Source organism: Balaenoptera borealis, assembly GCF_965194805.1.
Source record: "Balaenoptera borealis genome assembly, chromosome: 17".
In the NCBI taxonomy this organism is placed as follows: domain Eukaryota; kingdom Metazoa; phylum Chordata; class Mammalia; order Artiodactyla; family Balaenopteridae; genus Balaenoptera; species Balaenoptera borealis.
In genome coordinates, this window is record NC_138876.1 from 35,432,057 (window position 1) to 35,450,529 (window position 18,473).

The following is an 18,473-nucleotide window of genomic DNA, read 5'->3' on the forward strand; positions in this document are numbered from 1 at the left end:
ATTATTAATATCCCCATTTTACAGAGGGAGAAACTGAGAACAGAGAGGTTAAGTAAGCTGCCTGAGGTCACACAGCAGGTAAGTGGCAGAGCTGGGTTTTAAATCCAGAAAGTCTGACTCCAGGGTTTGTTTGCTCCACTACTGCACTGTGCAAAGGCAGTATTGCTCCCTGGCCAGATGGATATTTAAAAGTGGAACCTGGTGAGCTGTAGAACTTTATTTGGAGAGTTGTTTATGTGATTGGTTGTGTTTTTATTTTGGACTCTCCCAATGGCAGTGGTTTGTTGAATTTTTGGGGGCTAAGGAATGTGTGTTCCAGTAAATAGAGGGTCAAGATGAAAACAAACTGCTCAGAGAATCTGCATTTTGTCCTCTCTTGGTTCCTCTGCTTTAACCTCATGAGTGCAGGCCCTGCCACCAGAGGGGTGAGGTGGGCTCTCAGGAGGAGGGGCGGGCGCCACCTCTAGGCTCCTCCTGTCTCTCTGCAGGTTCTGGACTCCTGGGGACTGAGTCCCCTGAGCTGGGTGTAACCCCGGCGGGCCTCTGCATCCCCCGCCTCTCTCTTCACCTTATAAACGTGAGCTAAGAGTCTGCTTTGGCCCCGGTGCTGTTCTCCTGGTGCAGAGGACAAAGCACTGGTGTCTCCATGTTTACGCACAGCCGGGTCTTCAATAACGAACGTTCATCCTGTCGCAGCCACCTGGGCGGCACAGAAACGGCAAGCCGCCTCCCCAGCCCTTTGGCCTTGGAGTAAGTAGGCCATCAGAAGGAGCGAGGGTAGCGACCTTCTCTTCTGGCATTTGATAACCCTGGCCTCCTGCTCTGAAGCCCCCTCGCCCATGTCTGCAGAAGCCTGGTGCGCCCAAGGAGGAAGGGGAGGGTGGGGTCTCCCATCCCCCTAGCCCCTCCCGGGAGCCAGGGACCAGCGCTCTCCTCGGGGAACAGCCTTCCCAGCTGCGCTCCTGGGTCCCACCTGGGGCCGCTGCGGACAGCGCGGGATTTGACAGAGGAGCCTCCGGCCTGGCTTCCCTGCACTGATCCCCAAGCCTGGATTCAGGGGCAGGTGCTGGAATGGATGTTGGGACTGGCCAGCTAGACCCTCGTCTGCTCGGCAGCTGGCCCCTGGGAGTCCCCACGGTGTGAGAAGGCAGGCTAGCATGTGACTGCGGGGCCCGTTCCCGGTGATTCGCGAACTCGAGTGCGCGTCGGCATCCCCTGGAGGGCTTAGTCCGCCAGGCCCCGCCCCCAGAGCATCCGAGGCCCGAGAATGTGCTTTTCTTACAAGGTCCCAGCTGCTTGCAGCTACCTCCGCGAGGAGGACCCCACTCTGAGAACCACTGCGGTGCAGAAGGCCGCCTTCTCCCCTGAGGCGTGACGCCGTTCCTGTACTGACTGCTAAACTGTTGCTGCGCGCGCAGCCTGGGAGCAGCCTAGGGGCCGTCCTTTCCTGCCCGCTCCCAGCACGCAGTTCGGCAGCATCAGCAAAAGCCGCCAGGGAGGCCCCAGCCCTCTGCTTAGCTGATGGTCCACACAAAGCGTCCTCTGTGGTGCAGACTTGCTGACAAGCACCACCCTGTGTTTTGGGGATGAACCAAATCTTCATAACATTAGACCCGTGGATTCCTGGCTCTGAAAACTGATGCGAAAACTCCCCCTGCTTTCCCAGCCAACCGCCCCCCCCCCCCCCGCCCCCCCGGCCCTCCTCTGCACGCAGGCGGAGCGGGAGGCCCAGAGATGAAGCCAGGCCGGCAGGAGGTCTGAGAGCTGCTTCCTGTGTCAGCTGATACCAAGACCCCATGCAGCTAAGGCAGGAACACTCCACTCCACAGCCGCCTCAGCCTCTTCCCCTTCGGCCTTAAAGAGCCTGTGTGTGCCCCGACCTAGCGCTCACAACCGGAGACACGGGCCGGGGCTGGCGGTGGGGAGCGGCTCAGGCCAGCTCAGGTATATCAGCGTTACAGACAATCGTGGAGCTACAGGGCAGCCCCACTTGACTTGATTCTCCTTCTCAGAGCTTCCATGGACGCCCAATGGTTTCTCCCTCCTTGGCTTTCAGGTAGAGTCACAAGTTTCCTGTTCTCTCTCCCTTTACCCATCACTATGAACTTCAGGTGAAGAGAGAGGGATTTGTGCATACGCAGAGCTACTGCCGACCTCCTTGGTGTTTAAACCCGGACTCTCTGGTCCACGTGTCTTAACCTGGGCCCTGAGCCCAAATATGGACTACAGGGTGGGTAGGTCACAGGTGTCATCTGTAACGTGCCCCCAAATGGCACTGGAGGATTCAGAAAGATGGCGCCTCCTAATTAAAGTTTCCACAGGCAACACTTGCCCAGGTGGAAACACTTCAACTGCCCCTGTTCTCAGCCTGTAGCGAAGAAAGAGAACATTCCTCACTGGGGTTCTTTCTGTTGAGTGTTTTTGCACGGTGCCCAGCCAGCAGACAGCTACTTGACATTCGCAGTCAATGGAATAAATCATGGAGTTGTGCTGGCTACCGGAAGCTAGTAATTTATTTCACTAGCTTTCACATGAATTCAAAAAGTTCAGAAAACTGCGTGTATATGAGTAAATTCTAAACTCAAGCACAAAGAGGTGCAGGAGTTTTTTGTTTTTATTTATTTATTTATTTGGTTATGCTGGGTCTTAGTTGTGGCTCGCTGGCTCCTTCATTGTGGCATGCGAACTCTTAGTTGCAGCGTGCATGTAGGATCTAGTTCCCTGACCAGGGATTGAACCCAGGCCCCCTGCATTGGGAGCGTGGAGTCTTATCCACTGCACTACCAGGGAAGTCCCAGGAATTTTATTAATATAAAATTTCTCTCTGCTACTGCTAATAAATATTTGTTAAAAACTGATTTGGGGCTTCCCTGGTGGTGCAGTGGTTGAGAATCTGCCTGCCAATGCAGGCGACACGGGTTCGAGTTGGTCTGGGAAGATCCCACATGCCGCGGAGCGACTAGGCCCGTGAGCCACAATTACTGAGCCTGCGCGTCTGGAGCCTGTGCTCCGCAACAAGAGAGGCCGCGATAGTGAGAGGCCCGCGCACCCGCTTGCCACAACTAGAGAAAGCCCCTGCACAGAAACGAAGACACAACACAGCCATAAATAAATAAATAAATAAACAAATACATACATACATACATACATACTGATTTGAAGGGGATGCAAAATGATAGCTTGCCACAGATCTCAATCTGACCCTGTGTAAATTGTACTGAATTAAGTCATAGGGACCTAGCTCAGGCCCTAGGCTGGCCGAGGCTCTGCATTGGAGTGGGAAGGTTCTTTTTCTGTTCAGGTTCAAGTAGACAAATAACCGAGATGGAGACAGCGCAAACTTTATTCAGTGACCAAAGAATGGAGAAGCGGGAACTAAGTTCACAGATTAACTTCTCACCCACGTGGCGAGAGGGATTTAATTTTAGAGTAAAGACAAAAGGAGGAGGAGTGAGGCTAATGAGGGGGAGGCATATGCATTAGTCTGCTGGGAAGGGGCAGGGCTTCTTCTGAGGGAGTGAGGCGCCACCCTCTTTTTATCCTTTTTGGTCCCTACTGTCGGGTCATGGTCGCGGATAGGTGTGTCATTTTATATGCTGATGTAGTAAAATCAGAGTATAATGAGACTAAAGCGTCTGGTGGAGGTCGGATTCGTCGCCATCTTGGTCTCAGCTGGTTCCATCTGGCTTTTGTTTGTTTGTTTGTAGCTTCCCTTCTAATCTCTGAACGCTTTAACTTAAAGATTTATGTTAACTCTGCCAAAGGTGCGGGTTGGAGGGTTGTGAGCAAAGACCTGAAGCAGCTCTGGCAACATCAACTCTATGAAAATGTGTGCCTGTCCAGTTTTCTGGGTGAGTATTCATAGCTTTCATTGCATTACTAAAAGCACCACCAACTGGAAAAGGACGGGAGCCAATGGCTTAGATAAAGCTCTCAAGCCACTCCCGACCTCTCCTCCCTCCCCTCCTTCCCTCTGCCCAGCTGTCTCCATTCCTGGGTTTCCATGTAGATCTGATGAGGGACTAGACTGGAACCACGTGTTTCGCGAATCGCCACCCACCTGTGGATTAAAGTGAGCTGGAGGGGTTTTTTGAACCAAGTGAAATAATAAATATAAAAATACTTTACAAAATCATACAAAAGGAAGGAGTTGAAAAGGTAGGGGGTTGCCAGTATTGTGAATGTTAGCGTAATGACTGATTCCCCATCTCGTGACGGACCTGTCCACGGGCTGTTTACTTAATGTTGTAAGTGCTGAAGGGTACTGATAATCACAGCTAAGGTGTGCTTGTAGCTGCCTGTCCCACTGATTTCCCACACCAACCCTCTGAGGCAAGCAGTGTTACCCCACTTTACAGATGGAGAAACCGAGGCCTAAGAGAGTTTAGGTAACTTGTCCTAGTTACAGGAGAAGGGTTTGAACTGAGGCATTCTCGCTTTGGCCCCTAGGTCTTAACCACTGTTGAGCAGCTGCTATATACCAGGAGCTGGGCTAACGGTGCTATGAGTATTAACCTACTGAGTCTGTACAACAAATCTGTGAAATGAGTGCTATTATTATTCCCATTTTACAAAAGCCCAAACTGAGCTAAAGATTGCCTAGCCCTGGCCACAAGATCACAGAACTAATAAATACTGGAGCTGAGATCTACCCCAATCTTACTCCAGAGTTCATATCCTTAACCCTCGCGCTGAAATGCTAGGCTTTAAAAAGCTGCTTAAATCAGCCTCCCAATAACTATGGGGGTGGTGGGGTGCATTCATTAAAGGCGATTTCTCTTAGAGGAGGATCTGAGCTATTTTCTTAAGATTCAAAAACTCATCAGAGCAGAATAATTTCATCATTCTCACACTTCAGCGATCACACTTTGGTTTCAACAGATGTTCACTGTACACCTACTGTGTAAAAGCACTGGGCGCAGGGCGTAAGGGCTGCAAAGTTGAAGAAGGGTCCTCACCCGCTGGGAGTCCCTGTCTAGACTAACAGACGCATCCATGTACACATCACAGAAAGCAGACTGATGAGATGGCCTGACAGGTGCTAAGGAGGCCGGGGAGCGTTCTGTGGCTTTTGCTGACTGTTGGGTTCCCTGGTCGGGAGGGGTGGGCAGGTGTCCCAGGCATCAGGGTTTTAAGAAATGCCTGCAGGCAGGGGGAGACATGCAGGGCTGAGATACTACTCAGCCCACCAGCTCCTCTGCTGGTTCCAAGCGGTAAGAGAAAGGAGGATTTGGTCTCCACATCCATCTGGTCACATGCCCCAGGCAGCTCTTTGTTTCTTCTGCCCAATTTCCCTGTCCATGCCTTCCCTGCCCAACGCAGGGACACATTTCAGGGTTGTGGGTTTCTGCAGGGTCTCACAGACCCATCTCTCAACACTTCCGGCCTTGTGTTGGGGGCATGGAGCTCTTGAGGCGCCCGCCTGCCCGTTTCCCAAATGATGATTAACTGTAACTGACAACCCTGCATTACATAAGAGGATTATGAAACTCTGTTAACAGGGAGGTAGGTGATCTGTGTGTATAAATAGACGAAGACCTCATTATTGTGCTTCTTTAAGACTCAGAGACATCTAGTGGCAGAAAATTGTATCTGCAGCCCTAGCAGATCCTCTCCAAATAAGTGACTTGAAAATGTTCTAATTTATGAGACTTTTGTACATACTCCAATTGGGAGACTTTAGGTTAAATTACTTTGAAAGAGAAGGAATGTACAGGTTTTCCACTTGTAGGAGTACAGTATTTTTTTAAACTTGAAGTATAGCTGATTTACAGTATTTCAGGTATACGTCAGTGATTCAAACATATGCATATATATATATATTTTCTCAGATTCTTTTCCATTATGGGTTATTACAAGATATGGAGTAGAGTTCCCTGTGCTATACAGTAGTTCCTTATTGTTTATCTATTTTATATATAGTAGTGTGTATCTGTTAATCCCAAATTCCTAATTTATCCCTCCCCACCCCTTTCCCCTTTGATAACCGTAAGTTTGTTTTCTATGTCTGTGAGTCTGTTTCTGTTTTGTAAATAAGTCCATTTGTATCATTTTTTAGATTCCACATGTAAGTGATATATGATATTTGTCTTTCTCTGTCTGACTTACTTCACTCAGTATGATAAACTCTACATCCATCTATGTTGCTGCAAATGGCATTATTTCATTCTTTTTATGGCTGAGTAATATTCCATTGTGTATATATATATGTACCACATCTTCTTTATCCATTCATCTGTTGATGGACATTTAGGTTGCTTCCATGTCTTGGCTATTGTAAATAGTGCTGCCATGAACATTGGGGTTCACGTATCTTTTCAAATTAGAGTTTTCATCTTTTCTGGATATATGCCCGGGAGTGGGATTGCTGGATTATTTGATAACTCTATTTTTAGATTTTTAAGGAACCTCCATACTGTTCTCCATAGTGGCTATACCAATTTACATTCCCACCAACAGTGTAGGAGGGTTCCCTTTTCTCCACACCCTCTCCAGCATTTAATATTTTTAGACTTTTTCATGACGGCCAATCTGACTGGTGTGAGGTGGTACCTCCGTGTAGTTTTTTTTTTTTTTTTAATTTATTTATTTAATTTTTTTTTTTTTTTCTTTTTGGCTGCGTAGGGTCTTTGTTGCTGCGTGGGCTTTCTCTAGTTGCGGCGAGCGGGGGCTACTCTTCGTTGCTGTGCTCCTCGTTGCGGTGGCTTCTCTTGTTGCAGAGCACAGGCTCTAGGTGCGTGGGCTTCAGTAGTTGTGGCTTGCGGGCTCTAGAATGCAGGCTCAGTAGTTGTGGCGCACGGGCTTAGTTGCTTCGCGGCATGTGGGATCTTCCCGGACCAGGGCTTGAATCCACGTTCCCTGCATTGGCAGACGGATTCTTAACCACTGCGCCACCAGGGAAGCCCTCCGTGTAGTTTTGATTTGCATTTCTCTAATAATTAGCAGTGTTGAGCATCTTTAGTGTGGTATTGTATTTAATAAAAAGTACCGTAAGTCTACTTTAAGCCTGTTCTCCCCAAAGTTTTAGATGCACCCAACTGTATAAAGTGTGTGAAAGAGAAAATTAGACAATAAAAACAATGACTGTTAACAGTCTCTACATATTCACCTGTCATGATGCTGAACTTTTTTGATGTAATTAGGTTTTGTACCACATTCACAGTTATCACTATCAAATTGGCCTTATAGGTGAGCATGCATAGATTAAATAACTACTAAACCAAATATTTAGGAGAATGTATAATGAGAAAGCTTCCCCACAATCAGACTAGAAAATACCTTTCGTAGACTGGGGGGCAGTAGAGCTGCTGGGGGAACAATTTAAGGGTGGGTATTGGTGGGTCCCAAAGAGTGAGGCCCTGTAGCCTGGACCACAAGCTGGGACCCAGGAAGACTGTAAGATACATCATGGAAGGTCAGAGTGGGAGCAGCAGAGGGGTGTGTGTCATGTTCCCCTGGCAAAGCCCTAAGGGAGTGGCCAAACCTAGAGAAGCAGTGGCTGTACATATGATGTGATGATGGGGCTCAGGCAGCCTCCCAGTCTCCTACACCCCAGAATATGACAGGAAGAGCAGAACAATACCTGCGTGCCTGTGGACAGCATAGAAGGAGGAGAAGGAAACACTGAAACTCTTGAATCGCTCTCTGAGAACAGAGGAGCAACGGGGTGTCCCAGGAGTGACATCCAATGACATCCCACCGGCCAGTGCCTTGACACCAGGAAAGCTCCCCATTTCTTAGGCATGAAACTGGGGAAAAGTAGGTGGTGGAGTAAGTCCCATACTGAGTGACCTTAGGTGTTACCACCCCAGTGGAATGGAGCCTCTTTTCCCCTTTTCCTTTCTGCTCCCCACGCACAGAGCAGAAAGGAAAAGGGAAAAAGAGGAATTAGCGGGGGAAGTGGCAGATATACAACACTGACGGCTTTGTTCCAACGTCCTCACCTTAAATATCTGCTTCTATCTCACTCTACCACTTCCCTCTCTCTCCCTCTCTCAGCTCCCCCCAACCCACGCATGTTCTAGCCATTCCTTCGTTTGCTGCTCATTGTTATTCAAGGTACAGCTAGATTTTTTTCTTTTATTTATTATTTATTTATTTGGCTGAGTTAGGTCTTAGTTGTGGCATGTGGGATCTTCACTGCGGCATGCGGGATCTTTCGTTGCGGCGCACAGGCTCTTCGTTGTGGTGCATGGGCTTCTCTAGTTGCGGCGTGCGGGCTTCTCTCTAGTAGTTGTGGCGTGTGGGCTCCAGAACACGCGGGCTTAGTTGCCCCGTGGCATGGGGATCTTAGTTCCTCGACCAGCGATCAAACCCACGTCTCTTGCATTGGAAGGTGGATTCTTAACCACTGTACCATCAGGAAAGTCCCCAGCCAGATTTTTTTTCTGATTATAAAAGTAATATATATTCATATTTTAAAATACATAAAGGTGTAAAAAAGAAAGTAAAACTCATCTTAATTCCACCACACAGAGATGACCACTGTTAATGCTTTGATCTATATCCCCTTAGACGTCTTTTCTATGCATATCTGTACGTATATATTTCAGAAATGAACCTTACCATGCAAAGATATTTTATAGCCTATTCCCACTCCATAAATGCGTAACTCTTTCCATGTCAATATAGTTGCATGTCATCATTTTTAATAGGTACGTAGTATTGTATACTGCTTATAAATAAACCATAAGTCACTTTTTTGAGGGCCATGTAGGTGGTTTCTAATTTTTTGCAATTATGAACAATGTTGTGATAAACATCCTTGCGTGTTGGGGGTCTTTGGTTTGCTTGTCCAGTTCTTCTCCCAGGACACTGGTTCTCAAAGTGTGTTCCATGGAGCCCGTGGAAATGTGTGAGGTGCTCCTGCAAGGGTGAGGTGAAGGCTGCAGGGTTTCAGCCCTTAATCTTCCTTCAGCAATCATAGGTTCACGTCTCTCGGCTCCATTTGGGGAGAAGAAAGAGCTCCATCACTAAATGCAGCTGGAAATCCAGTGCTTTAGGACATAGTCAAGGAAAATTAAAATTGTTATGTCAGAGAGTATGCATGTTTAAAGATCTGATACATACTGCCAAATGACTCCTGAAAGGGTATACTAATTTACATTCCTACCAAAAGCATATGTGTGCCTGTGTTTCCCACACCAACACTTTGCCTTTATAAAGCTATAAAGGCAAAATCATTTTTAAAATGTCTATTTCTTTGATTAGTCATTATATTGCTTTCTTATTGCTGCTGTAATAAATTACCACAAACTTGGTAGCTTAAAAGAACATAAATTTATTATGTTGAAACAGAAGAATCTATTTCTTTCTTTTAGAAGCCTCCTGCATTCCTTGGCTTGTGGCCCCTTCCACCATCATTAGTCTAACTTCTGTTTCTCTCCTCACATCTCCTTCTCTGATTCTGACCCTCCTGCCTCCCTCTTTCACTTATAAGTACCCTTGTGATTACTTTGGGACCACCCAGATAACCCAGAATAATATCACATCTCAAAATCCTTAATCACTTCTGCAAAATCTCTTTTGCTGTCACAGGTTCTGGGGATTAGGACGTGACATCTCTGGTGGGTCATTTTTCTACCTGTCACATTAATGATATAGAGCATGTTTTATTTATTGACAATCTGTAGTTCTTTGATAAATTATCTTTCTGTGACCTTTGCTCATTTTGCTATTAAGGTATTTGTATTTTTCTAGCGGATTTGTAAAACAAAAATTATATATTTTGGAATTATAGACGTGTTGCCTATTATGTATGATGCAAATCTTTTTCTTCACATTTCTGGTTTTTAAACTTCCTTTAGGCTGTGTATTAGTCCGCTTGAGTTGCCATAACAAAATAGAATAGTCTGGGTACCTTAAACAACAGAAATTCATTTTCTCACAGTTCTGGAGGTTAGAACTCCAAGATCAAGGTGTCAGCATGGTCAACTTCTGGAGAAAGCTTTCTTCCAAGCTCACCGATGGCTACCTTCTTGCTGTGTCCTCACACGGCAGGGAGAGAACAAGCTCTCTGGTGTCTCTTCTTATAAGGTCATGAGGGCCTCACCCTCTTGACCTCATCTAACCCTAACTACCTTCCAAATGTCCCATCTCCAAATACCATCACATTGAGGGTTAGGACTTATGGCTTTTATGGGGACACAAACATTCAGTCCATAACAGGAAAAATTTGGATTTTCATGTGGTCTAATCTGTCAGTCATATTCTTGATGCCTTTTGTCTGCAGTGATATGTTAGCTTAGCAAGGCCTCTTTCACCAGAGATACATAACCATGTACATACACTTTCTTCTTAAACTTTTATATATTTGCCTTATTTTACATTCAAATTTTAATCATTCTGGAATATAATTTGGGGTAAGTTCTGACTCTGTTTTTTGCCAGTTAAAGTACTTTGTTTGCCATTTTATTCTTCAAATAACAGCTTCAAAATAGTCTCGAAGGACATAAGCTTTTAACCAGACAGGAGACCTGGATTTGCCATTATCTGAATACTGGCCCGTTGAAACCAGTTTTCTTCCTTCCCTTTCTCTGCTAGTTGTAGAAAACTACTTTTTGTCTTTCTGGAAAATCCATTCATTCAGTAAAAGACCAACAACTAAAGCCAACTTTTTGTTAAAGGAAACAATGAGTTTCCTTAATATTTCAGGCTTGAACAGCATTCTGTGTATAGCAATTTACCATCAACCCATATGAATGTGTACTTACAGCTTTCACATTCCTTTGAATCCTGAAGTTATTTGATTTTCAAAACCAATGGAAAAACACTATCCATGGAAGAAAACTATTTATATATTTGAACTTTAAAAAACTTGGGCTTTATCTTTTGGGGCCACTTAGTGTTCTGCACAAGCCAGCATGAAATGTTTGTGCCTGGGAGTGAAAGGTTGGGGTAAAGCTTCAAACTGCAGAAAGGCGAGTTCTAAATCTTACGAAACAGACTCAATAATTTATAACTACACACAATGCTGGTATATTATACATTAATAGTCCTAATTCTAAAATAACATAACACATTATATAATAGTACAATAACAGGTATAAAGTGATTTTAATGATTAAATATTCAATTGGATTAAAATTCCCATTTAATCCAATGCCTTTCTTAAGCTCCTACTATGTGTCTTGGCCCTGTGTTTCCAGGCAGTAAAAAGTGCATGACAACAAAACAAACATTTGTGATGCAAATAATTTTGAGATGGAATACAAATTTGTTGAGTTAATACATAAATTTATGTGTTATATATATGGTGTGATATTACATGGTACATTATAACTAATACTGTGAAAGTAATTTTTCTATTTCACAGTCAGACCTTGAAAATGAGTAGTTTCCAATCCACAAATGTGTTGAATTTCAAAGGTTTGTTTCTAAATCAGTGGTTCAAAACTCAGAAATTATGTCACTATAAAAATAAGATTCTAAGTAGTGGTGAGAACCATCCTAACTATAGATTTTTTGTTTGATTGAAATTATACACATTTTCTATGAGAGGTAGTTGAAATTATATACATTTGTTACAAGGGATACTTTTCAGATATGATACTAGTGATTAAAAGAGGAAAACAATAGAACTTAATAAGACACAGTCTGTTTATCTAGAATGATAGTCCTTAAGGAAGTTAAAAGTTTAGTACAAAGAGAATGACTTTTGTGGAAATTCCAGAAAGTTTCAGAGACCTTTTCAAGGGGTTAGAGGTTGATGGCATGGGTCTGAATTATGTCACAATTGTTCTTCTCCTTGTTTTTAATACAATGTGTTGCTCCACCGTTCATGCTTATCAGCCATCTTTACTGCTCTGTTTTAATTAATAAATGGGATGCTGAGAAGCCAGGAGAGCAGTGAGTTAATGAAGGAGAGGGCACAGCATTTGTGAGATCACCCCTCGGGGGAAGAAAGGAGATGGTAGAGAAAAGAGTCAGTGGCCTCTGTGAATTGGCCCCAAGGCCATTGTGGGGAATCCTGCTGAAGATGCATAAACTTCCTCAAATAATAACGATGGTCTCTGCTGCCAAGCCTTCCTCACCTAACTAGTGGTTCTGGTACTGAAAGCTGCCAGAATTAGGACTGAGACTATTGCTCCCCCAATGGAGGGGAGATTTACATAACTTGGGGGAGAATTTGGGGATTGGTGATAATTAAAGAAACAAAAACAACAAAGTTAATTATTAATTCAAGAGAAAACAAAAAACCAAGTAGGGAAGGAGAAGTGATTATAGTACACTACACGGCTCAGCTGTCAGTAAGATTTTTACAATCATAAAAGGTAAACACTTATACCAGTTAGCAATTTGTTGCCTTTGGCCCCAGATTCAAACTCCATTTCTTGACCTGTGAAAATTGATCTGGATCCTCAGTTCCTCCTTTGCGCTGACATGGTGTTAAAAGCTTTGTCAGTAGAGGGCACTGGAGGGAAACTGCAGGAGGAAGAGGCTTCTCTTCCCAGTACCAGTGTTTTCTGTTTTCCTTCTTCTTGCTCCTACTGTTTGGGTGCCAGCTGTGGATGGGTTGGGGAAGACATTCAGTGGCATTCACCTATATTAAGTTTCAGTGGTACATCACAGAGAGCTTCCTAACAAATTTTTGCAGCACTCCAATGAGTAGATTCCCACTGAATCATGCCAGCACCCCAGTGGTTGACTTCTCAGCCCTGGCCTGACAGCCCTTCAGAGAGGCTTCTTCTGCTTGCTAGTCCTGGCCATGCTTTTCTACCCACCTGCACCCTGGAGCAGTGTCTCCTGCTTGTCCAGTAACTGTTGACCAGCTCTGGCCTGGAGCAACTCAGTACACTTCTCTGCCATCTCAGCCTCAGGAAGGGATGTTTCTTCCTTGAGTAGCTTTGTTCATCTCTAGGGTATATTCCAGAGTTCTCTTTCTTCCATAGATGATCCTATATTGCAGTTAATAATTCTTTTTTTTTTTTTAAACATCTTTATTGAAGTATAATTGCCTTACAATGGTGTGTTAGCTTCTGCTGTATAACAAAGTGAATCAGTTATACATATACAATATGTTCCCATATCTCTTCCCTCTTGCATGCAGTTAATAATTCTTATATTAAACTTTCCCTCTACAAGTCACTGTGCAGTTTCTGACTCCTGATTGGACCTTGATTAATTCAACACTAAATACTTAACTAACAAAAATTGTTTAACTATTTTGGGAAGATGGGGAGTTAGAAAGAGTGTGTGTGTGTGTGTGTGTGTGTGAGAGAGAGAGAGAGAGAGAGGAAAAGGGAGAGAGAGAAAGGAAAAGAGAGAGAGAGAGAGAGAGAAGGTAGCTAAATCCTTATCTTCCATGGTAGGAAGTTGATAAATAAAATATAAAATTGAAAAATATATAGAATACAGTATAAGATTGTTATTTGGAGATTTGAAAGGGGTTGTATTAGGAAATGAAGTGTGAGGTATCTGCCATTTTTGTAACAAACCTTGTATTTGACTCTTTATCATCATAGATAACTTTGATAAGAAATAAAATGATAAAAAGAAAATCACTGAGGTTGAAACAAATAAACAAAAAGAGAAGGAAGAAAAGAAAGTTACAAAGTTTGTGGAATATCAAAAGATGTGTCATTGGGATAGTTTGTTTTTCATTAATCACATAATACATGATCAAACTAACAGTAAAGGTAGTAGATCAATCACTTATAAGCTTGGAGAAAGGTTAAAAGATAAAAGTAGTAAAATCATCAATATCCACAATAATTAGTTTAAGGAGACACATAACAAAAAGATGTAAAATATGATGCCAAAAACATTAAATGTGGGGTGTGTGAGTAAAAATGCAGGGCTGTTAAAAGGCATTCAAACTTAAGAGAGCAGCAACTTAAAATAATTACATATATATAAACTTCATGGTAACCACAAAACAAAAATCTATAAGAGATCCAAACATAAAACTAGAGATAGTCATCAACTCACAAAGGAAGAGAGCAAAAGAAAAAGAAAGGAACAAAAAAGAACTATAAAACAACCCAAGAACAATTCACAAAATGGTAATAAGTACATATCTATCAATAATTACTTTAAATGTAAATGGACGAAATGCTCCAATCAAAAGATATAGTGGGGAATTCTCTGGCAGTCCAGTGGTTAGGACTCAGCACTTCCACTGCAGGGGGCACGTGTCTGATCCCCAGTCGAGGAACTAAGATCCCTCATGCTGCGTGGCATAGCCTAAAAAATTTTTTTAATTAAAAAAAAAAGATATATAGTGGATGAATGGATACAAAAACAAGATATATACTGCCTACACAAGACTCAATTCAGATCTAAAGACACACACAGACTGAGTGAGGGGATGGGAAAAGGTATTCCATTGCAAATGGAAATCAAAAGCAAGCCAGGGTATCAATATTTATATCAGACAAAATAGACTTTAAAATAAAGACTTACAAGAGACAAAGAAGGCTATCACATAATGATCAAGGGATCAATTCAAGAAAAAGATATAACAATTGTAAATATATATGCACCCAACATAGGAACACCTAAATACATAAAGCAAATATTAATAGACATAAAGGGAGAAATTGACAGTAACACAATACTAGTAGGGGATGTTAACACCCCACTTACATCAATGGACAGATCATCCAGACAGAAAATCAGTTAGGAAACACTGACCTTAAATGACACATTAGAACAGATGACTTAATAGATACATATAGAACACTCCATCCAAAAGCAGCAGAATACACATTCTTCTCAAGTGCACGTGGAACATTCTCCAGGATGGATCACATGCTAGACAACAGAACAAGTCTCAGTAAATTTAAGATTGAAATCATATTAACCATCTTTTCTGACCACAACCCTATGGGACTAGAAATCAACTATAAGAAAAAAACTGCAGAAAACAAAACACATGAGGGCTAAACAATATGCTACTAAAGAACTAATGGGTCACTGAAGAAATCAAAGAGGAAATCAAAAAACACCTGGAAACAAATGATAATGAAAACACAATGATCCAAGATCTATGGGATGTGGCAAAAGCAGTTTGAAGAGGGAAATTTACAGTGACACAAGCCTACCTCAGGAAACGAGAAATCTCAAACAAAAAACCTAACCTTACACCTAAAGCAAATAGAGAAGAAAGATCAAAACCCAAAGTTAGTAGAAATCATAAAGATCATAGCAAAAATAAATGAACAGAGGCTAAAAATCTATAGAAAAGATCAATGAAACTAAGAGCTGGTTCTTTGAAAAGATAAAAAAAATTGATAAACCTTTAGCCAGACTCATCAAGAAAAACAGAGAGAGGGTGCAAATAAATAAAATCAGAAATGAAAAAGAAGTTACAACTAACACTAGAGAAATACAAAGGCTCATAAGAGATCTCTATGAACAATTATATGGCAATAAAATGGATAACCTAGAAGAAATGGACAATTTCTTAGAAACATACAATCTCCTAAGAAATAATCAGGAAGAAATAGAAAATATAAACAGACCAGTTACCAGTAATAAAATTGAATCAGAAACAAAAAAACTCCCAACAAACAGAAGTCCAGGACCAGATGGCTTCACAGGTGAATTCTACCAAACATTTAAAGAAAAGTTAACACCTATCCTCCTCAAACTATTCCAAAAAATTGCAGAGGAAGAAATGCTTTCGAACACATTCTATAAGGTCATCATCACCTTGATACCAAAACTAGGCAAAATATGACAAAAAAAATACAGGCCAATATCACTGATGAACACAGATTCAAAAGTCCTCAACAAAATATTGGCAAACCAAATCCAACAATACATTAAAAGGATCATACACCACGATCAAGTGGGATTTATCCCAGGGATGCAAGGATGGTTCAATATTCACAAATCAATCAATGTGGTACAACACATTAACAAACTGAAGAACAAAAATCATATGATCATCTCAATAAATGCAGAAAAAGCTTTTGACAAAATTCAACATCCATTCATGATAAAAACTCTCAACAAAGTGGGTATAGAGGGACCATACATCAGCCTTATAAAGGTCACATACAACAAGCCCACAGCTAACATCATACTCAATGGTGAAAAGCTGAAAGCTTTCCTCTAAGATCAGGAAGAAGACAAGGATGCCCACTCTTGTCACTTTTATTCAACATAGTTTTGAAAGTCCTAGCCACAGCAGTCAGTACTAGGGATGTAATGTACAACATGATAAACATAGTTAACACTGATGTATGTTGTATATTAAAGTCATTAAAGGGACTTCCCTGGTGGCACAGTGGTTAAGAATCCGCCTGCAAATGGAGGGGGCACGGGTTCGAGCCCTGGTCTGGGAAGATTCCACATGTCACGGAGCAACTAAGCCCGTGTGCCACTACTACTGAAGCTCGCGTGCCTAGAGCCCATGCTCCACAACAAGAGAAGCCACTGCAATGAGATGCTTGTGCACCGCAATGAAGAGTAACCCCCTCTTGCCGCAACTAGAGAAAGCCCGCGTGCAGCAACGAAGACCCTACACAGCCAAAATAAATAAAAAAAGAAAAAAAAGGAAAAAAATGTCATTAAAAGAGTGAATCCTACGAGTTCTCATCACGAGGAAAATAAATGTTTTCTATTTCTTTAATTTTGTATCTATATGAGATGATGGATGTTCACTAAAGTTACTGTGATCATCATTTCATGATGCTTGTAAGTCAAATCATTATGCTGTACAACTTAGTTATACAGTGCTGTATGCCAATTATATCTCAATAAAACTGGACAAAAAAAAAAAAAGAATGCTCCATTTGCTGCCCTCTGAGCCTTCCTCCACTGGCTCCCTAAGGATTACCCCTCACAGCCAGAGAAACAACAGCTTAAATCGATTTTCATTGTTAATAAATGGGCACAAATGGAAATGCCTCTTTTTTCCCCTGTTGGCACACATGTACTTGGTCATTTGAAATACAGCATAGTTGTTAATGAATTAGCAAAATAATAAGGAGCCATGAATATCTGTGGTTTAGAAAGAAGTCTTAGAAATTCCATTATCTCCTGGGCAAGATGGGAAAAGTTAGAGGGGTGTTGTTCTGACTCTTGAATTGTAGCAGAGGTGAGACCAAGTAGGATGTGCAGTTTGGTGGTGATTTTGGTGCTACAGACAGAGTTAGATTGTTGCTTATGTTGAAAGGGAATGTAGTACTAGTCATTTTTACCTGCATCTATAATGAAATGAGAATAAAGACAAATAAATACAAATTATGTAATAAATACCCAAGAACGTCTACAGTGGCCATATTCTAAACAAGTATGAAAAGGAACATGTGAATATAAAACTCTCCCTTGTCCCATGGTTTCCTTCTCTCTAATATGGGAATATAAACACTGTTGTGGTTTTTTAAACATTTTTATTTATTTATTTATTTATTTATTTATTTATTTATTTATTTATGGCTGTGTTGGGTCTTCGTTGCGGTGTGTGGGCTTCTCATTGTGGTGGCTTCTCTTGTTGTGGAGCACAGGCTCTAGGTGCACGGCCTTCAGTAGCTGTGGCTTACAGGCTTTAGAGCGCAGACTCAGTAGTTGTGGTGCACCGGCTCAGTAGTTGTGGCACGTGGGCTCAGTAGTTGTGGCTCACGTGCTCTAGAGCACAGGCTCAGTAGTTGTGGAGCACGGGCTTAGTTGCTCCACGGCAGGCTGGATCTTCCTGGACCAGGGATCGAACCCTTGTCCCCTGCATTGGCAGGTGGATTCTTAACCTCTGTGCCACCAGGGAAGTCCCAACACCGTTGTTTTTGTGAGAATTAATGATAATCTTTGGATAACATCACCAGCACAATGTCTGACTTGTAGTAACATTAAATAACTGGTTATTACTGATAGTTGCAGGATTTTTCTCATTGTTTTAATTATTGTTTAAAAGCTGAGTTGCAACCTCAAATGGTTTCAGACCCAGGCCAGGAACGTAAATGAGGCATGTGGGCCGGGTAGGGACTGTGGAGTGAGCGCATTCCTCCCGGGGGAGCAGCCCCGAGTCAGTTCCAGCCAGTTCCTGTCAGAGAAAAATGCCGGACTCCTCATCATTCTCCTCATTCTTATTCTTTTTTCAGGAAAAGCTGGAAATCCAGATTTTTATGTGAAATCTCCTGATTTTACATATTGAGAATTAAGCAATTCATATCTGTGGAGAGGAGCGGGCCCACAAGCCTTGCACGCTCTGCTTTAAAGAAACAAAAGTGTCCCCCAGCTAGAGAATCTCTGTGGGATCCTGAGGGAATCACTCTTTCTTAGCCTTTCCCCCAGTGTCCTCCAGTCACTCCACACATGGCTTTCTCTGGTGAGCTGGTCAACAGTTTTGTCGATGTTCCTGCAGCCTGGGGTGAAGCAGGTTACCCTGTGCAAGGCTCTCACCAGGGGTCCTCCCTGGCCCTGTTGGCCCAGGATAATCAGAAAGACCTTATGTGAAGCCCTCTCCTCCCCATTTTGGGCCCTCTTCTTCACCCTTCTCCCAGGGTGCTCTAAGGGCATGGCTAAGACAG

The 18,473-nt window shown here is 42.7% G+C and overlaps 1 long non-coding RNA gene across 1 annotated transcript in view; it reads left to right on the plus strand.

Annotated features, from left to right (window-relative positions):
- The first annotated feature begins 3,152 nt into the window (after positions 1–3,152).
- LOC309615193 overlaps positions 3,153–18,473 on the plus strand; it is a 54,106-nt gene continuing 38,785 nt past the window's right edge. Inside the window, exon 1 of the long non-coding RNA XR_014236615.1 lies at positions 3,153–3,851. This is a non-coding gene — a long non-coding RNA (uncharacterized lncRNA). The remainder of the gene's footprint in view (positions 3,852–18,473) is intronic.